The 13,916-nt window shown below is 46.7% G+C and overlaps 1 long non-coding RNA gene across 1 annotated transcript; it reads left to right on the forward strand.

The window, feature by feature from the left end:
• The first annotated feature begins 3,006 nt into the window (after positions 1–3,006).
• On the forward strand, positions 3,007–8,617 carry LOC144104291 (uncharacterized). The gene is made up of 3 exons (XR_013308491.1): positions 3,007–3,063; positions 3,138–3,305; positions 8,042–8,617. It is a non-coding gene; the product is annotated as an uncharacterized LOC144104291 (long non-coding RNA).
• The last annotated feature ends 5,299 nt before the right edge of the window (positions 8,618–13,916 follow it).

Raw genomic sequence — 13,916 nt, forward strand, 5'->3', positions numbered from 1 at the left:
AGATTGGGCTATTTATAGCCAAATTGGGCTACTTAAAATATTTCCTGGCTGCTTTTTAGATAATTTGGCGTTGCGGCTATTTTTGGGCTATACGCTCCCAGAACATTTGAATGGCAAAAAAAAAAAACGTGTTTTGGGAAGTGCGCTACGTTTTATTAGTAGCTGATGCAGCTTTTTCGCGGTTTGCTTGCATTCTTTGCTTCCGTCTACGTGGCGTGTTTCCATGGTGACTGTCGCGGCATTTGTTGGCTAGGGATTCTGCGTACGGCGCTTTTAGCCAAAGCCGCCCTCCGGCTCGCTTGCTTGAAAGTGAAACTATAGTGCCTAGTGAAACCATGCATGCTTGAAAGCTGCTGCTGTTGTGCTCGCTCTGTGTGTTTGTCTCGCCTCTTCACCTGTTTACAATGGGGAAGTGGGCAAAATACCCGAGGAAATACCAGAAAGAATGGGAACAGAATCCAGATTTCAAAGGTAGGTATCTGCTATTAGCTGATTTATAGTTTACGACAGATTTATGGCATAAATTCACAGTTTACTATTTTTTAAATAGACTGGATCATGCCTTCGAGACAGGAGGGCAACGGAGACGCCATCGACATGGATACTGCAAAGCATGCAAGTGCAAGCTGAGGCCGCACGTGCAGGACCTCAAGGTCCATGTTACGAGGCACAAGCACATTCAAAACATGAAATCGATGAAGCTTGCGGCTGCAACCAGGCCCATCGAGTCGCACTTCAAGCCCGGGCCTTCGAAACCAACATCAACTCAGTTGAAGATTGCAGAGCTGCGCCTGGCAGCGCATGTCGCCGTGCATAGCTCGCTGTGCTCTGCGGATCACTTGGCTCCGCTGTTGGCGAGTACGTTTCCCGAGTCAAATGTCGCGGTCGGAGTAACGCTAGGACGCACCAAGTGCACGGCTCTGGTCTCAAAGGTTCTTGGACCTACCTTCCGCGAGATGCTACTTGAAGACATCGGAGAGCAGCCCTACTCACTTATCATCGACGAGAGCACGGACATTTCATGCGAGAAAGAGATGGGCGTTGTCGTTCGGTACTTTTCTATGAAAGCAGATGATTTTCAAACCAGGTTTTTGGGACTGATTCGTATCACTGATGCGTCTGCTAACGGCATGTTTGCGGAACTCAAATCTTTCCTTGAGTTATGCAACCTAGATTTAACTAAATGTGTTGGCATTGGTACGGACGGTGCCAGTGTGATGTGCGGCCGGCACCACTCGTTATACTCTCTGCTAAAAGAGGAAAACCCAAAACTGATTCTTGCGAAGTGTACTTGCCATTCCCTCCACTTAGCCTGCAGTGAAGCAACCGCTGCTCTTCCTGCTAACATTGAGTTTCTTGTGCGGGAGTGCTATAATTGGTTTTCATGTTCACCAAAACGACGAGAGCAGTATCGCCTTATCTACTCTGCTATCAATGAGACTGACCCAATCAGGTTGGTCAGCATAGCGAACACGAGGTGGCTGAGTGTTGCTGCAGCTGTGAATCGCATTATCGACCAGTGGACGGAGCTGCGGTTGCATTTTCAGCTAGCTCAAAGCACAGAGCGGTGTTATACAGCACGACTACTGCACGAGGTGTTTCGAGACGAAAAAAATTATCTGTACATGCTTTTCATTCAGCCCATCATCTCGGAATTCGACAGAGTCAATAGGCTATTTCAATCGGAAAATCCTGATCCAGTTAAGCTTTTTGAAGATTTAGATATGCATGTCAGGTCGATGCTGTTTAGAGTGGTCCTGAAGGAGCATGCTTGTCCAACAGCAGATTGGGAGAAGCACTTGCTACACGTACGTGCGTGTAACTACGGAACCGTTTTCTCTGACGCCTTTCACAAGAGCTCGCTTTCAGACGGCGAGAAGGATCAGATGCTGGACCGCTGTCGTGTGTACCTTGTGGCGTGTATCAAATCACTGCTCAAAAGGCTGCCTGACAACCTAGAGCTACTCCAGAACTTCAAACTGTTGAGGCCCAGATGCATTCGTGACACGCCGTTTCGTACATTTCAAAGAGTCATTTCCATTGTTGCAGCACCGAATAGCACATCAACCCTTGAAAACGAGTACGGAACTTTGCAGTCGATGCTCCCATCTCTCGCACTGAGTGACAATGTGAGTGAATTCTGGCGAGCGGTCACGAAACTCACTAACAGTGCAGGCGAACCTCTCTTTCCTAACTTGTCGGCAGTTGCCTTCGCACTTCTGTGCTTGCCAGTGTCAAACGCCGCTGTAGAGAGAGTTTTCAGTCAGGTCACCGTAACTAAAACAGACCACCGAAACAAATTAAGCGTGCGTACTTTGGAAATGATACTCCATGTGCGATGTGGCTTAAAGGAGTACGGGTGCTGCAACAATTTTGAACCAAGCCCGCGTTTCTTGGAGAAGTTTAACAGTGCTGTCATGTACGAGTAGTGATGTGAATGAATGAAGGGCATAAACTGGTGTGCGGTAATCTGAAACATGTTCCTTGAGTCGCCATGTGTCAACGCGGGTAAGATTTTTATAGCCTAGTCAACTCGTTTTTTTACAAATGCGATATGTTTCGCATTCTGCTGCTTCACTTGTTCTAGTCAACCGTAGGTATTTTTAGTCACAAGTTTATTGTTTTCTGTTCGAATTTTTAGTTCCGAATAAAAAAACTTCCTCTCACTTTCCGATGGGCCATGTTGGCTACATTTTGGCTACTAACTCTCTTGGCCTGGTTGTGTGGTTGGCTATTTTTGGGCTACAATTTTTCTATACTTTGGCTACGGCCCTTCGCGCCATCTGGCAACACTGGTTGCGTTATTTCAGTTTAGCAATGGCTATGCGGGGCGTACCTGTTGGCGACAGCCAACTCAAGCGATTGTGCAGAAGCCGCCTACGTTTATGCCCGTCGGTTGAGACCTGTACGTTTAGCTTCGGGGGCTACGACGCTGTGCACCTCGCAAGCGCTGTGCGGCGCCCTAATCTCAAGCCCGCCGATTTTGTTATCCTTTACGTAGGAGGGAATGACCTTGCGAGGCCTAATGCAAGTCCGCAAGCGATATGCGTTAACGTCAAGGTAGTACGTAATTGCTGAGCACTTCCAATTGCTGTCGATTTTAGTACGGAATTCTCATACATCTTTTCGTATCACAGGCCCTTGTTCTGCTTCTGCTGCGCGACGTGGCACCTGTCGTGCTTGTGGCAAAGGTGTTGCCGCGGTGTTTTGCCACGACGGACGCCGAGGCAAGTCGTCGCTTGCTTAACCGCAATTTGACGGCTGCGCTGAAGCGGATGCCGTGTGTGGGCATCTTGAACCCAGACGTGAGTACCGATTCATGCTTGTCTTAACCGTGTGCGAGGCAAGTGCAGTCAGCAAGTCTGGCGGTCGCTGGAGCGGTTTGCCGAGGAACCGTAAAAGTGAAATATTGGCTCAGCTGTTCTATAACTGGTACAGTGCAGTCGACAGGACGCACAGCGTGCCAGTGCGCCTTCGGTCTAGCACCAGCATAATATTGACAACCGAGTACAGGTTCAAAACTTTCACTTTCTTTGTGGTACACGGTGGCGTTGTAGCGCTTTAAATATGTGTGCTGACGACTGTAAGTACAAGATGCGACAAATATAGTGGTGCCTTGCAACAATATTTGTGCGTGGGGAAACAAACAGTCGTGTAGAAAAAGTTAACTCCTGCATGTGACCGTGAATTTTCGAACTGTTTTGATAGAAGTGAAGGCGAGCGGACAGTGACACAGTCCCCTTGCTATTCTCAGAGCCTGAACTTTCCTGCGTCAATCGACCTTTGTTTTTCAGAGAGCGTTCGCGAATTGAGGTGTGTACCCACGGATACTGCAATGCAGCTTATCCTTCCATGTCCAATTTCCAGGTGGCTGGCATACTCTTGAAAGCATTCTAATTATTGCTTGCTGCGCTGGAGGGGTTGCAGTATACCAGACACACTTGCCAAACTCTTAAGCAGTAATTGCATGAACTAATGTTCTTTGGTGAGTGCCCTGCGACACAATCGCCTGTCACTCGTCACCTTGTTCATTTGCCTCACGGCATTGAAGAAGTGTAATTATACTAACTCCCCGTTTTTAAGTTTCAGCAGCATGAAGTATGACTACAGTACTAATGAAAAATCTTCTGGTAATATATTTTATTTCTAAGGGATGCTGTGAGTGTTGCAAAAAATTGGCAAGAAGTGAGTTTAGTCTCCCACAACCATAATAGTTAATAACAAATAGCCTAAATGACCTTCCTGGCTCTATTATGCCCACCAAGTTTTCGCTTAACTATTTCACCGAGCTATAGTTCACATGAAGCGAGCATTGGCAGCTTCGTCGCTGAAATCATGCTAAAAAAACTTCCTTCGCAAATGCTGCTGTGATTGGCTAGTCTTGTGAGCTGATTTCGGGCGGGCGTCACTTTCATGTCAGTTTTCATACAGCATGAATCATGCCTACTAAAGCCTCAAATGGCATGAGTGGCAGTGTCTGGCAGATAGTGAGCAATGGTAAAGCAAAGGAAAATAAAGACTTAATGAATTTGGAAAAAAAGTCAGCAACACAGAGAGACAAATATTGACACAACTGTTATGCCATCAAGAGGGATGACAGCAATTTGAAATTAAGACAATGACGTCAGATGAAATAAAGGGCAGGAAGCAATGCAGAGACAGACTGCAAAATTTTTTTCAGGGTCTATTTAGTATTCATGCGAAATACACTAGGTGGCAAACTATTGAATGAGGCAGGTACATAGTATTGACGTGTGCGCTTTCCATACCGGGTTGAGGAGCAAGTAACATGCCGCTGTTTGTAATGTACCGCACACACTCCAGTGTTTGGTCAGCTACCTCGGCCACCTTTTGGCAGCTCACAGATTCCAGCTAAGTATCATAGCATGGCAAAACGCAAGCTGTTGTGGGTCTGTGTGTCCCGATCGAAAGCTAATTTCAGAATAATAATAATAATTGGTTTTTGGGGAAAGGAAATGGTGCAGTATCTGTCTCATACACCAGAGCACACCTTAACCGCCCAGCGCCGTAAGGGAAGGGATAAAGGAGGGAGTGAAAGAGGAAAGGAAGAAAGAGGTGCCTTAGTGGAGGGCTACGGAATAATTTCGACCACCTGGGGATCTTTAACGTGCACTGACATTGCACAGCACACCGGCGCCTTAGCGTTTTACCTCCATAAAAACGCAGCCGCCGCGGTCGGGTTCGAACCCGGGAACTCCAGATCAGTAGCCGAGCGCCCTAACCACTAAAAAAAATTCAGAAAAATAACGCTTTGCGTCTGCATTGGCCACAGTTTTGTAAGTTCTAACATCAGCGCACACTTGCAAGAAATGCGACATCTTTTTTAAGGAGAAATACCATGATCCATGGAATGAACAGAAGTGAGTGAGTGACCTTCTAGACCACCAAAATCATACCTGTCATTCACACCAAGAGCAAAGTCTGTGGCACTGAATGTGACAACTCGTGCAAACAGAGGAGGAAAGACATCCAAACACCATGGTGTGTGCTCCTGGGAAATTATACACGTTGTTAATGAAAGCAGCAAAGAGCGAGTTACAAAACATGCGGGGTTGCATGTGCTAGTGACATAGTTTTTTCCCTTCGCAAAGTCAAGGTGGCAATGACTGATGCACTGGCAGACAGAGCAGACTGTTCATGATGAGAGTGAATGTTTATGGTGCAAGGGCATCTGCGGCCAAAGAGCGCCATGGCACAAGGTATTTTCGTTTGCTCAAGGTGGAGTCAAAGCCCCATTTCCCAAGCATTTCACCATGAATAAGCCGAGCGCCAAGCAGGGGAAAGCTTGTACCCATTGTATCACCGGTGGGTACTCGGCGACACTGGGGATCGAACCCCGTTCCTCCCGCATGCGAGGTGGATGCTCAGGCACTAGGACGCCGCTGCGGTCCAGAGCAGACTGTAGCTTGGACCAAAGGAAACAAAAATCTCTTAAGCAAACAGCAAAGTGACATTCCAACCACATTGCTTGTCAATTTGAAATTGGTTGCCTATACACTATTTTCAGTGCCATGTCATGGAGGCTGCCATCTTTGATCACGTGGTCACGCTGCCATTGCATGCCTCCTGACCGCTGAGCTCCTGCCTCGTCCCAACGGCTGCTGCTTCTGGGGGTTTGGCTCAGATAGCCAGTGTTTCGGCTGATATGGTTGTAAAGGAGTGGGAAGGTGACACTAGCATAAGGCTAAAGGTTCAAAGAACATTTTAAAACCACAATTTGATCACTTCAGGCGTGAAAACATGATCGGGCTGCATGTCGTGGAGATACACTCAGCTCTCAGCCTCTTCGAACCGATGGAGGAATCGCTTGAATGCTACACTATTCAACACCGCAAGCTAGCAGGTCACTGCTCTTATGTTTTGAAGAGATATGCAAAAATCTCGGCATTTTAGACTCGCTACCCGGCATTGCCCAAAGACGAGACGCACTTCCTACATGGTACAATTTGCCAGCAATTTGCGATTTCACGCTAACTTCTGTAAGAAGCACACTCTACAACAGATTATAGAAGAATTTCTTGTACTCAAAGAAAAATACAGTGGTTCACGGACTTTTATATGGATGGCTGGAAAACTTGTTTATGTTGGAAGCGCAGTGGTGAAAGGAAATGGGGAATGAAATAGTAAGGCTTCCACATTATGCATTGATTTTCACTGCCGATTGTTACGCCGTCTGTGTAGCTGTAGAAAAAATAAACAATAACCTCACAGACTATTATTTACACACACACTCTGAGTGTACTTTCGGCTCTTTAATTTAAAAATGTTATCTCCCCGCTTCTTAGCGACATCATACACAACACAAAATAGCCACAGCTCAAGGACAAAACAAAACTGTGCTGGGTGCCGAGCCATGTTGTTATTAAAGGCAACGAGAGAGCAGATGTCTGCGCTGCTCAAGCTCGTGGCAGGGAAATAAAAACGCACATATCCCCTTTAATGAAAATTGAAGCAAATAACAAACTTCACTTTGCTATGCCAGTTTTAGATGAATAGAAGTCTTGCACCTGCCTGTAAGGTTTTGAGGAAGTGGCTATCTGCCGTCTTCGTATAGGACATGCACATCTCACACATAGCTTCCTACTGCCAAGCGAAGACAAACCTGTTTGCAGAAAATGCGGAGATGAGCTTACAGCAAACCACATTTTATTTTGATGCACAAAACTTTAATGACTGGGAAAAATATTTTACCCCATGTTATAAAGAACACATTCCTTTTTCTCCAGCCGTGATTTTAGGTGCAGATACACTGGTCGATATGCCGGATGTTTTTAGCTTTTTAAGGGAAGCAAACATGCTTCATAAACTCTAAATGTTGGCCCTATGCTTCGCTACATACACTGAAACCTCAGCCACTTTCGCAGTCCTGAGAAGGTGGCGGAGGCCTTTATCTGAGTTGCGGGAATCTCCAGAGCCTTGTCCACGTTGTGGAGGTTACCCGATTTTTTTCTGATTTAAAAGCCGGGTCCTGCCTTAAGGTCCCTTATTGCGTAGAAGGTGCGGTGTGTTGTAAACTTTTCTCTTGCAGCAAGTAGTGTGTTAGACAGGCTGGGTGGCGTCATAATGAAAGACTCGCGTGGCATGCTAGCGGGATAAAAACTGGCCATGTAGGACTTGGTTGCACATTGTAGCTCCACTGGGTTCATGCCTTGGCTCAGACTCATTCTCAAAAACATAAGTAGGAAACTATAGAAGCTGAGAAGACTGCAGTAGAAGGCGATAAAGGTATCAATATATGTCAGTGTCTTGCCAGAAAGCACTCCTAGCGCAGGGGGACATCCGGGTCTGTTCTTATCCTTGTGTGTGTGCCTGGTTACGTGCCATAGATTAATTACGGCATTGTAATTTGGTTCTCATTGAGCACGGCATTTGTGTGGATGCATTCTTTCTGCCTTCTTTGTGCATTGTTTACTGGAAAGCTGTGCCAGAAAGCCGAAATACTTATTGTAGCTCTATGCGGTTAGGATGTCATGCTTGCTCAAGCTGCCTTATTTATCAACGTATCTCATTTTGTTTTCAGCATCGCTTCCTGGATGCAATGAAGGCACCCAAGAGGCACCTTTTCGCCGCTGATGGCTATCACCTGTCAGCTGGCGAAGGTATCGAGGAGCTGGCGGAGGTCTTCGTCAGGGGCCTCGCAAAATTCTATGGAGCGGGCATCCTGGCACCGTTCTCAGGTGCACCTGCCAGGTATATCATCCACCAGTGCCATCAGTGCGGATCCAAGGGCCACCGGCATGGGGACTGCTATGAGTACTGCAGGCCATAGGACCTGCACTACAGCCTGCAGTACTTACAGCAATGGGCAGTGCAGGGATTGCAAGGTTTTGATGAGTAACTTGGTGGCAGTGAGACCTGTTCCTGATGTGTTTCTGAGCTCCATCTGCTCTGTGGAGTCTGCAGCATCAAGTGGGTGCTCACTGACATTAGCCAGCACCGAGGCATTTTTCCATTTAGACTTCATTGAATTTGCCATTGGTGTGGCTTAAATTAATTGAAAGCTTTCCTCGTTGGCATCACTTATATCCAATGTGTACCTTCGTGACAAACCCCTCGTGGCAAGCATTATTCACATCCATTAAACTGTTGGCTTACTTCATTATGCCAAGTATTGGTGAGCCAGAACTATATGAAAGAAAAAAATAGTTGGTAATGATATGAAGAATCCGTTAAACCTCTAAGCTGTGTCCCTGTGAATGACAAACTGGCTTTTAAATGTGTAGTGCGGCCACATCTTTATCTAAAATAGCAGTGCCTCACAACCGTGTAATACTGTGTGTTAGCACAAGGTGAATCTTTTCATGCAGCCATAGCATGCGCAGAACTTTGCAATACGCTTTCACAAATGTTGTTGCCACTATACCAGGTTCCGTATGTATTACAAATGCTTTTCAACACAATGTGCAATGGTTTGGTTTGCTGTGGGTTTGTCCCAAAGCGACTAAGGCTATGAGGGCTGCCGTCGTGAAGGTCTGCGGAAATTTCTACCGCCTGGGCTTCATTAACGTGCACTGACATCGCACAGCACACGAACCTCTAGAATTTCGCCTCCATCGAAATTCGACCGTTGCGACCGGGGTCGAACCCACGCCTTTCGAGTCTGCAGCCGAGCACCATAACCGCTAGGCAACCGCAATGGACTACAGTGTGCTGGTTCAAAGAGGGTTCAAAGCCATTGCTATATTAAATCCATCATTTCATCATAAACCATTTTGTTCTAGCAAGGCTTGACTGCATTTTGTGCTATCTGAAGGATGAAGCAGACATCCAGTTCCTCTCCAGTGGTTGAATGAGTGTCCAGACGAATTTTTAGATGCAGTGACGCTGTGATTCAGCTTCATTGCTTTGCCTGCCCCCTGTGTGACTGGAGCACTTGTGCTTTCGCTCTTCTACATCTTCTGATGTGACTGTAGGGGATGTGCTTCCACAAGCATGAACCACACACCGTGCTGGTTAGCGGGGAAAAGGCCCAAAGCTTTATTGCACATGGTATATGTAGCCGAGAAAGCAGTGAGGCCACCTAGTGCAACACACACTACATCCCCCCTTGTTTAAGAAAGGAACAAAAATGCACTCTATGCTCAGCACTACACAAGCACAAGTTCAGTCTTATAGGCCTCCAAATCAGTTGTCTAAATCTTGACACTCAAAAGGGTGAACTTGAAGGTTGTGATGGGGGTGAAGCCATGAAGTTGGGCCAAGAACTACTTGCATCCCTGCTTTATTAGTCTCATTCCTTGATGGCTTCCTCTCGGGTTCATTCCAGTAACACGTTTGGCAAGACCCTCGGACATTGGGACATTGAACAGTGGGATGAGGAATAACCTGTAGCATTGAAGAACTTTATTCAGATCCTCCACTACATACGGCTGGGGGATGTTGAACTGGTCCCAGTACCATCGCAGGGTTATCTGCCATGCACCCGAACTTGCCCACTCGTCTGAAGTGGGCACTGTACCTGAGGTGAATTCCTTTTCCTATTAGCTTGATCGCTCAGATTAAAAGACTTAGACAATGGCCAGCCTAGTTCAAGCTGCTTGATGTCTTAGGAACTCTGGTGTGCGTCTGCCCATGAGAAGTTGTGCTGTGCTTAGTTCACTGACGCCAGGAATTTTCTGGTAGACAAGCAGCGCAAAGAAAACATTGTCCGCCTTGTGCACCAGGTCCTTGACGGTCCACGCCATCCTGTCCACCTAAGCTTTAGACTGTGGGAATCTTGGGCTGCTGGTGATATGCCTAAAGCCTTAAAGGATGTGCAAAGGTAAAGACGACGTCGGATGAGGATTATGGACCATTGTCGCTGTGGGCTACCTCTGGGATCCCATGGCCGGCAAACGCTCTTGATGGCTGCGATAACTGCCGGTGTTGTAGTAGAGTGCTGACTAGTGACTTCAGGGAAGATTGGAAGAGGTCAACTCCCACCTCCAGCTGGGGAAGGCTTGGAGTCTAAGGCATTGTTGGTTCTATGCTCTTGCCACAGTTAGTCTTGTTGTGCCTCTTGACTATAGGTCACCACACTGAATCTTGAGCAATGGCTTTGCATTGGTTAATACCTTGATGCTCGTCATGAATGACATCCGTATGGAATGATGAAGGGCCATTGACATTGTAATGAGGGCTCCTTTGAGAAGTGGCCGTCGAAAACACTGAGGTTTCCATGATGTGTCCAGTACTTCTTAAATGTGAAGTAGTATCGTCTGCTGGTCCAGCCTTTGGTGCAATACTCGAGCAGAAGGTTGCACGTTCGTCTTAGCGAGTGGAGGAAAAACCTACGAGTGTGCAAAGAGTCCTTTCATCAGCTCAACAAGATCAGCTTGCCTGGGCAGTGTGCCATCCGGTAGCACACATCGGAGCATGTCCACAGTGGCTAACAGCTTGCCGGATACATATAACACCTGGCACTGGAAGTGCACCAGCTTCAGCCAGAACCGCTGAATCTGCGGAGGTGGCAAGCAGACATCCATGCTCCCATTATTGCCAGTTGTAGCTGGTGGTCCATCTCAAGGAAGAAATGTAGACCACAGACATACTCATCAATGCGAAGCACTGGCTAGCCTGCTGCCGAAGCCTCCGTCTCTGTCTGATTGTGCCAACGTTTTGCTGTTGTGAGTGATGGAAAAACTGGTTGACACTCACGGGAAGGCTGCTTCAGTTACAGGATGGCACCAAGACCGAAGGAGCTGCCTTCGGCTGATACTTTCGTCTTGATCCCAGTGTAGTACCAAGTACGAGCAGAGCAGTTTCTTAAGCTTGGCAAAGGCAGATTGTTGAGCGTGGTTTTTAGTCCACTCCCATCAGCAGCAAAGCTCGGATCTGTGCTTTTGCTTTTGATATACGAGGTAGGAAGCATCCAGTGCAGTTAACGAGGCCCAGAAGTCGACGAATGCCTGCGGCACCTTGAGACACTGGCATGACTTTCATTGTGGCGATGTTGTCTGGGTCATGCAAGCCTTCGTTTGTATGTCATCGCATGACACCTGGAGACCCTTCACACGCTCCTCTTCCACATAAAGCCTCAGTTTCTTTTCTTGAGCTTCATACCTCCCGGTTGCTGGCCCGCGAAAAGCACAACGCCGCCCATTGCAAACAAACAGTCGGTCCCGCTGTTTCCGCTAACCCCTAATCAACTTTTCATTTATGTCGAATTCACGCTGAGTGGAACTGTTCGAGTTCTCTGCAAGAAAGAATCGCTTGTCGCTTGAAGTTGGCAGTGTATGTTTGTCGATGTCACATGTCGCTCAAGTGCACAACTACGAATGCGGTGGCAAAACGGAGGCGCAAAGGGAAACAACAGACACAAAGACAGGCATTCCGAGTGACTGGTATACGAGCCCTGTACGAAGCCTGCAAAGTACACAACCTGAAAGCGGACGTCACCGCCACCTTTATGAATTAGTTAAACCAGTGATTCTTTTAATTGCACTAGTGCTTTTGCTAGATTTTAACTGTCGCAAATTTTCCATTTTTAATATTTGTGTTATGCGCGACTGCAGCTTCGACATGTCGGAGCGTTTGTTTTGATCACGACCTCTTCTATTAACTACAATACACTGGCTTTCGTACCTATTTAAACGCCAAAATAGACCGCTTTCTAAGCTGTGTACCACAATAAGACCACAAAAATAAGTGAAAGAGCGATGCGGGTCCACACTGCAATTCGCTGTTATTTTCTACTGAGAGGCCACACCTCCACAGCTCTATCGTTTGCTCGTCGGCATGGCCGTCTCGAATACAGTCGACAGCATTCAATGTAGTTCCAAAAATTTTCATTAGACTTGGCAACGCTGATTTTTTCTTCATTTTTTTGTGTGTGTATTTACTGTGAACACAAGTATAGTCCCAGTGTAGCCGGCGCCGCTTGAACGGCAATAAGACTGCATTAGCGCGCTGCTTTTGCTCATTTTGGTCACGAATATAGGTCAAGCTTCTTTGGTCACGAATATAGCTCGACAGCTAATTGTGGGTAACATTTCTGAAAAAAAAGTCTACCTATATGAGAGTAGATACGGTACCTTTTTCACTCTGAACTATGCCTAGGAATTCTACTTAGTAATGCCCAAAACAATGTTTGTTTTTGTTTAGCTTTACATTCTCTTTACACCCATGTTGCTCACAGGATCCATAAGTTCAGCAACTTATGGTCATGCTCTTTCTTCTTTCCCAAAAAAACCTGAATGTCGTCAAATTGACGATTGGTTTTCGAATATTCTGGCCATTTCTTTTTGAAAGAATACTGGGGCAGATGTTATTTGAAACAGTAGTTAACAGTAGCAGGAATGAGCAGCAGGCACAATGAATTTAGTCAATTCGTGACAATTTTCGCGAAAGACAGATTTCATGAAGTCCAGCCCTGGCATCCAGCTTTGAGAAAGCCTTGCCATTACCAACATGGCTTAAAACCCGTCTAACTGTAGATGAGACATTCCATTCCCTAAGAACTTCCTTGTTGAGCATCGCCTGATCCATATAGAGGCGGTATCTACCCAAAGGTTTTAGAGAACCACGTTTAGGCTATCACATCATGGTGTAAGTTTATCGATATTTTTCACAACTCCTTGTTTTTCAAGGATGTCAAGCTCTTCCTTCACCACATTACGAGAGGCTGGGAAATGCTACAAGGTATGCTAATTGAAAAAGGCTTGGTATTTGGCTGGAGTCTGATAGTGTATTCTGCACCGAAAGTCCCTAGGCCATCAGATTTCTTGCATTTGCAACTGAGAGGGATAGGCACCCTGGCTTCCTTAAGGAGAATGTTGAAGTGCATCTGCAAAATGAACAACTCCAATACCTGTTATGCTGAGTAACCAAGAAGTGGTGACGGCGACGACAGCAGGACATAGATTCTCTGTTTCGAAGTGCAACCCTTCCATTTGAGAATAGTGAAAAATTGACCAGCAACCCTCAGCTGGCAGTTGTCTGGCCCGGTGAGAGTCCCCTTCAGCGTGCCCAGCAGCGACGGAAAGCCTGGAAAGGTGTCGGGAACTGCAGTCACTTCTGCACCTTGGTCCACTTCAAATTTGGGAGGAAGTCTGTTGACCTTCATGCGCACAAACTTCGTGTCAAGTCTTTTCCGCCTTGATGGGACAGACATTGCGTGCAAGTGTCCTGGAGATAAGCGTTGCTTGGCGAGATGGACAGGTTTGCGGAGACGCTCTCATAAGGTCCTTTCTTTTTGCAAAACCTACATACAGCATTGAGCACGGGGCAGAAGGCATGCACATGAGCTTCGGGTCCGCAAAAGTTGCAAAGCTTCTTTGTTTTTTGACGTGTCTCTGTTGGAATGAATTTGTGATGCACGTGCCTGCGTGCACAGTCAAAGACCCATCTTGTGCCCTTTGTTTTCTTTCCTTCTGCGCGTTCTTGTGCAGGCAAGCATGCAAAAATGCTTTGTCAAG

The sequence above is a fragment of the Amblyomma americanum genome, chromosome 1 (assembly GCF_052857255.1).
Source record: "Amblyomma americanum isolate KBUSLIRL-KWMA chromosome 1, ASM5285725v1, whole genome shotgun sequence".
In the NCBI taxonomy this organism is placed as follows: domain Eukaryota; kingdom Metazoa; phylum Arthropoda; class Arachnida; order Ixodida; family Ixodidae; genus Amblyomma; species Amblyomma americanum.